We start from the raw sequence: 7,571 nt of genomic DNA on the forward strand, positions 1-7,571 counted from the left end.
TATATGTATTATGTATTTTACTCTTACAATAAAGTAAGCCAAGAATATTAAGAAAATCGTAGCCGGGCGCGGTGGCTCAAGCCTGTAATCCCAGCACTTTGGGAGGCCGAGGCGGGTGGATCACGAGGTCGAGAGATCGAGACCATCCTGGTCAACATGGTGAAACCCCGTCTCTACTAAAAATACAAAAAATTAGCTGGGCATGGTGGCACGTGCCTGTAATCCCAGCTACTCAGGAGGCTGAGGCAGGAGAATTGCCTGAACCCAGGAGGCGGAGGTTGCGGTGAGCCGAGATCGCGCCATTGCACTCCAGCCTGGGTAACAAGAGCGAAACTCCGCCTCAAAAAAAAAAAAAAAGAAAAGAAAATCGTGGGCCAGGCGTGGTGGTTCATGCCTATGATCTCAGCATTTTGGAGCCTGAGGCGGGAAGGTCATTTGAGCCATGGAGGTTACGGCTGCAGTGAACAGAGATTGTGTCACTGCATTCCAGCCTGGGCAACAGAGAGAGAGCCTGTCTATAAATAAATAGAAAACCAGAAGGAAGAGAAAATATGTTTACTATTAAGTGGAAGTGGATTGTGACAAAAGCCTTCATCCTCATTGCCTTCACATTGAGTAGGTGAGGAGGAGGAGTTGGTCTTGCTGTCTCGTGGTGGCAGAGGTGGAAGGAAATCCATGTAGAAGTGGACCCACGCAGTTCAAACCTGTGTTATTCAAGAGTCAACTGTAGTCCCAGAGTGGTGAAGCCTACCGTGGAGAGGTGAGACCTCAGATTTCCTACCTCCAACCGTGTCATATAATACCTTCATGATACTCAGAGGGAAAAACTCAAGAGATTGTTTGGAAAAGGCAGAGATGGAATATGTCTTAGGTTCCCTTCTAAAATTGTTTTAAAGGTTTTATATCTTCAAAGGTAAACTTTCAGCAATTAGGAGCCCAATGTGTTCTGTAGATTTTTTTGTTTCTGTTTATGTTGTGAGACAGAGTCTCATTCGGTCGCCCAGGCTGGAGTGTGGTGGCGTGATCTCAGCTCACTGCAACTTCTGCCTCCCTGGTTCAAGCAATTTTCCCACCTCAACCTGCCAAGTAGCTGGGATTATAGGCGTGCACCACCATGCCCAGCTAATTTTTGTGTTTTTGGTGGAGATGGGGTTTCTCCATGTTGGCCAGGCTAATCTCAAACTCCTGACGTCAAGTGCTCTGCCCGCATTGGCCTCCCAAAGTGTTGGGATTACAGGCGTGAGCCACTGTGCCCAGCACCCAATCTGTTTTTTAATTGCAAACAGAAGGTATACAATTTGAATTTGCTTAAATGCAATGGAGATGATTATTATTATTTTTTAAGACAGGGTTTCACCATGTTGGTCAGGCTGGTCTTGAACTCCCAACATCAGGTGATCTGCCCGCCTTGGCCTCTAAAGCAACGGAGATTATTATAAGGATCTGAACGTATGAAGCCAAGCACAAGAATTACAGCTGGGCTTTAGCAATGATAACACTCTTGAAAACATATTCTTTCTATTCCTCAGCCCTGTTCTTCCTCAGTATTAGCCATAACAAAATACCATGGACTGAGTGATTTCAATCACAGAAGTGTCTTGTCCCACTCTTCTGGAGGCTGGAAGTCCAAGATGAAGGTGGGTGTCAGCAGGTTTGGTTTCTCCTGAGGCCAAAGCCTCTCCTTGGCCTGCACATGGCCGTTCTCACTGTGACCTTGTGTGTTCGTTCCTTTGTATGCAGCATCCCTGGTGTCTCTCCCACTGCTTACAAGGGCACCGATCTGATCTGAGTTACTGAAAGTTAGGACTTCAGCATATAAGCTGGGGAGGAAGGGTGTTGGGGAAACTCAGTTCAGCCTGTAACAGTCATTGTCACTTTGCTGCAAACAGCGCCTGAGTTTTACGTCTTGAAAAGTGCAGACACAGCCTGGGCGTGGTGGCTCACACCTATAATCCCAGCACTTTGGGAAGCCAAGGCAGGCGGATCATGAGGTGAGGAGATCAAGACTATCCTGAATGGCATGGCAAAACCCTGTCTACCAAAAATACAAAAAATTAGCTGGGTGTGGTGATGCACATCTGTAGTCCCAGCTACTTGGGAGGCTGAGGCAGGAAAATCGCTTGAACCCGAGAGGCAGAGGGTATAGTGAGCTGAGATCACGCCACTGTACTTAACTTCAGCCTGGGCGACAGTGAGACTTGTATCAAAAAAAGAAAAGTGCACACAATGACTTGATGGACTCTGGAACCAAGTCTATGTGCCCAAGGAACTGCTGGCACAGCGTGGCGGAGTGTCTGTCCTCGTGCCAGTGGTCTGGGTGAAAGGTGTATAGATTGTGTGATCCAGGACAGCGCCCCCAAGAGCCACGTGAACTACACAAGGGAAAGACACGCGGCCCTACACTCAGTTATCCAGGCCTGGAGCTCTGTGTTTTAGATGTAAGGTTTCCTACAAAGCTGCATATTGAATTTCTAAAGTTTGCTTTTTAAAGAATGCCTGGCATTTTATACACGCAGCCTCTCTAAGCCATCCTCTGTGTGGCTGACACAGCCCAGATGAGCTCAGTCTAGTGCTCTTCCCTGCACCCAGCACCCAATGTGTTTCTTAGTAGCAAATGGGAGGTCTTTTTTGTCACCCAGGGCTGGAGTGCAGTGGCCGAGCTCGGCTCACTGCAGCCTCCCCCTCCTAGATTCAAGCGATTCTCCTGCCTCAGCCTCCTGAGTAGCTAGGATTACAGGTGCCTGCCACCACAGCCGGCTAATTTTTGTATTTTTAGTAGAGATGGTGTTTCACCATGTTAGCCTGGCTGGTCTTGCATTCCTGACCTCAAGTGATCTACCCACCTCTGCCTCCCAAAGTGTTGGGATTACAGGCATGAGCCACCACACCTGGTGCACTTAAACTTTTGTATGAATACTTGGAGATCAGAGGAAGACAGATTCATTTGGCAGATACCTATTGATCTCATTCTATATGCTAAGGCACTGTTGTAAGCCCTGGGGATAGAGGTGGGGGAAAATCATTGCCTTGGAGGAACTAACATTCTTCCAGCTGGGGAAACAGACAAGAAATGTGAACAATTCAGTGACCTTAAGCCATGGAATCTGTGGAGTGCTTAGAGCAGTGCTTCTTGCGTAGGAAGGATTCGTTTAGTGATCGCTAGTGTAATTACACCTTTGCGTGTGCTGTTTCCTCTGCTCATGCCCCTTGCCTTCCAAGATTTAGTTCTAGCACCCCCTCTTCTTGGAAACACACAGCCGTCCTCCTGGCCCCTTATGTGATTTAGGAGCTCCTCCTTTTGAGCTCTGTAGAAGGTGCCTCTCTGCCTGGCTGCAGGTGTGACAAAGGGATGAGATTAAAGGGAGGGTGGTTAGTTGGCTGCTGTCTTACAAAAGGAACAAGCTTGACCTGTGTACAGCAGTCTAAGGTTAGGAATGGGGGCCCCCTGGGAAGTGCCCAACAAATGCTCCCTCCCACCCCCAGACTATGGAGATTTGGAGGGAATCTGCTCTGAACCACCGCCCTGCTCTGGTTTGGAACAGGACTTCAAGGAATGCTGCCTGTCAGGCTTGCTGATGAGCTCTCTTGTCTAGTCTGGCTCCACCAGAGGAGCTCAGGAATTTGGAAAATGGAAACAGGTCTTGCTAATCACCATGTCCCCAGTTCATACTGACTCTGGATGGCGGCACAGTCACTTAGAGCCTGCTAGTGGCAGTGCTGTCAGGAAATAGCTTGCCTAAACTGATGGGCAGAGAACACTGTCCTAATGCCACAAACGGTTGGCTTCGTCATCTACGAGATGAACAGGCAAGCCTCATATACACTTGAAACTAGGGAGCATCCAGGTCTGGAACACTGTCACAGCAGAAGCCCAGAGGCAAGACATAGCTGCGACAGTCAGAGGACAGCAAGGGTTCCAGGCTGGCCGTGGGGCCCCTCATTAGACGTACGTGGAGCCCTTCAGCCCTTCCTACCATTATGACCTTGGCTAGTTATTGACCTCTGATCCTTAGTTTTCCTATCAGTAAGATCGGGATAACTTAGTAGGGTCGTATGAGGAATTAATGGGATAAAGGACATGAAGGTCTTAGCACAGTGGCTGTTACAGCCTACGTACTCAAGGAAGGTTAGCTATTCGTATTATCACAACCATAGCGTCTGTGTGTCAGGCACAGCGTTGAATGCATAGTGGATCAAACAGGCTCTGTCCTTGAAGACCTCATAACCCTCTCAAGCATGCAGTCAATATCAGGTTCAGACCTGGGCAGCTAAAATCACACACATGACTTTCAACAACTGTGCTTTATTGTGCCTAGAAACGTACGTGAGCAGTGTGGGAACAGTGGGAATGGTAACCCTTCGGGGAATATGGCCTTGCCAAGTAGAGAAATAATGTCCCCACCTCCCCAGAGACCACTAGCCACTTAAATTCAGGTACAAACCTTTTATGCTCTCATTAATGTTTTTTCTGTATTCCTCTTCCCTCCCAATAATGTTTGGGAGGCTTATTTGAATATCAAGGAGAAATATGTGGTATTCCCAGTTTTTGTTCTTTGAGATGGAGTCTTGCTCTGTCGCCAGGCTGGAGTGCAGTGGCACAACCTCGGCTCACTGCAACTGCCGACTCTGGGTTCAAGTGATTCTCCTGCCTCAGCCTCCCGAGTAGCTGAGACTACAGGCATGTACCACCACACCTGGCTAAATTTTGTATTTTTAGTAGAGATGGGGTTTCACCACGTTGGCCAGGATGGTCTCAATCTTCTGACCTTGTGATCTGCCTGCCTTGGCCTTCCAAAGTGCTGGGATTACAGGTGTGAGCCACCGCGCCTTGCCAGTATTCCCAGTTTATGTGATTACTTCATCAAAATGTATCATGGCAGCTTCTGAGCCCTGCAACGTGCCCCAACAGTAACTGACATCTGTCAAACCACCCCAGGTGTTAGTTTCTGAGATCCATCGTGGATGGCAGTTGGGACCAACACAATCCAAGGTGCCCTTTGGAAAAGATGGGAATTCTTTTTTGTTTGTTTTTGAAATGGAGTTTCACTCTTATTGCCTAGGCTGGAGTGCAATGGTGAGATCTCAGCTCACTGCAACCTCCACCTCCTGAATTCAATCGATTCTCCTGCCTCAGCCTCCCGCGTAGCTGGGATTACAGGCACCCACCACCGCACCCAGCTACTTTTTGTATTTTTATGAGAGATGGGGTTTCACCATGTTGGCCAGGATGGTCTCAATCTCTTGACCTCGTGATCCACACACCTTGGCCTCCCAAAGTGCTGGGAGCCACTGCACTTAGCCAAGATGGGAATTCTTAAACCCCACAGGTTGGTGACTTTTTCTTTCAGTAGAGTGGGCCAGGACAATACTCCAGAATCATTTTGAGACTGAAAGTGGGATTTATTTTTTGTGTGGTTGGGGGGGGAAACGGAGTCTTGCTCTGTTTCCAAGCTGGAATGCAGTGGAGTGATCTCGGCTCCCTGCAACCTCCACCTCCTAGGTTCAAGCGATTCTCCTGCCTCAGCCTCCTGCATAGCTGGGACTACAGGTGTGCACCATCACACCCGGCTATTTTTTTGTATTTTAGTAGAGACGGGATTTCACTATGTTGGCCAGGATAGTCTCAAACTCTGGACCTCGTGATTTGCCTGCCTCAGCCTCCCAAAGTGCTGGGAATATGGGTGTGAGCCACAGTACCTGGCCAAGGTGGGATTTTTGCAGGGCTTCGTTGAGAGGGGATTGGCAAAGAGTAAGTGAAGGAAGCAAAGCAGGAAGAAGTTTTGAAACAATCAGTTTTGACCCCTTGGTTGTGTGTTTAGCACAAGAGGATGCAGGGGGCAGCTCTCAAATCAATGCGCCCACATTCACTATGACGTCTATGATACAGGGAACACTGCATTCAACATTGACAGCATGAGGAATTGTGGGGATCTGCTCAAATCCTTACTGTGATCTTGTTCCAAGCCCACCTGGAATGTGTATCCTCATCCTTCGACACAGGACTGACCACCGACTGCCCCGTGCCATCCTTCCGGTACAGTTGCAGGGATGCCATTGTCTCTGCTGGACCAGCTCAAACTGATTCACCATTGCTTAAGTTGTTACAGGTGACGAAGCCAACGCTGCCAAGCACACACAGCAAGAAGGGTTTAACATCCTAATTATTAACACCACGAGCCTGGGAGACCGGCTGTATGGGCATCAGCTGGGACTAGTTAGAATGGCTGGGCGGGCTTGACTCACCCCATACTGGGGAGACGGGTCGGAGTGTTGCCTCCTGTCTCCGTGCCGGGGATGCAACCACCAGCGGTATAGTGTTGGATTTTCCGCAGATGGGGCAGCCAGCGTGTCACCCAGTAACACTGGCTGTAGGTGAAGCAAGACTGGATGTGAGTTCTGCTCCTGCCACTGACTAGGTAAGTTTCATAACTGAAGCCTGTTTATTTGTATAACGAGAGTAAGTTTCTGAAAGTTCCAGGGTGATGGCGAAAATAGAACGGAAAACAGTTTCCAGACCTGGGCAGCTAAAACTCCTTTAGTACTCGTGCATGCAAGTTACGGGTCATGAACAAGGTTACAGCGATATGGGGCAGAAAGAGTCCTGCTTCCATGGCGCTTACGTTTTCCGAGGGAGACACACATAAATGGTGATTAAGGACAAGGTCTCACAGAGGTCTCTGCTGATGGAGATGGTGTGTGCTGCCCAGGCCACTTTTCCTGGAGGACTCATGCTGGGAGCTGCCAGGAGTGTCCTTGGCAGGCAGTCTTCAGCTGTCAGCTTCTGGGATGGTCTGGGCTGCAGACGTGGCCGGGGGTAGCTGGGGAACGCCCCATGTAAACGCTAGTCAGTGTGGGAGTACAGGCCAATGCTTCTGCCCAAGATCTGGGCAACTTGAAAGGGCCTTCCTCACTGGAGGGTTCCTGGGAGCTGCTGCTGGGCCTCTGTCACCACTTAGTGACTTTTTTTTTTTTTTTTTTTTTGGAGTTAGTGATTTGCTCTGTTGCCCAGGCTAGAGTGCAGTGGCGTGATCATGGCTCACTGCAGCCTTGGATCTCCTGGGCTCAAGTGATCTTCCCCCCTCAGCCTCCCAAGTAGCTGGGACTACAGGCACGTGCACCCAAGCCCAGCTAACTTTTTAAAATTTTTGCAGAGACAGGGGTCTCTCTTGGTTGGCCGGGCTGATCTTGAATTCCTGGCCTCAAGCAACCCTCCTGCCTTGGCCTTCCAAAGTGTTGGGATCACAGGTGTGAGCCACTGCACCTGGCCACAGCTCAGTGGCTCGTTGACTACTGGAGGTTGGACATGTGGAGGAGTCCTTGAGGCCAAGAGAGGATTAAGACCTGACAAGGGGTCAGCCCCAGGCTGGGGGACACAATGCAGCAGAAGAGGACGGAGAGAAAGGACCAAGCATGGCCCTCTGAGGAATGAGCAGGAAGCAATGGGAGGTGGAGAGAGCTGCAGGAGAAGCGGCGTGAGGGCAGGGCTTGTGCTGGAGCGGGCTCAGTCAGTCACTAGCAGGACATGTAGGTTTTCTTCTAAGTGTTATGGGGTTGATTGAATCTGACTTTAA

The 7,571-nt window shown here is 49.4% G+C and overlaps 1 long non-coding RNA gene across 1 annotated transcript; it reads left to right on the plus strand.

Moving 5' to 3' along the window:
• The first annotated feature begins 294 nt into the window (after positions 1-294).
• Positions 295-6,918, plus strand: LOC141585455 (uncharacterized). Its single transcript, XR_012518964.1, has 3 exons — positions 295-760; positions 1,530-1,637; positions 5,888-6,918. It is a non-coding gene; the product is annotated as an uncharacterized LOC141585455 (long non-coding RNA).
• Positions 6,919-7,571: the final 653 nt, after the last annotated feature.

Source organism: Saimiri boliviensis, chromosome 8 (assembly GCF_048565385.1).
Source record: "Saimiri boliviensis isolate mSaiBol1 chromosome 8, mSaiBol1.pri, whole genome shotgun sequence".
NCBI lineage: Eukaryota > Metazoa > Chordata > Mammalia > Primates > Cebidae > Saimiri > Saimiri boliviensis.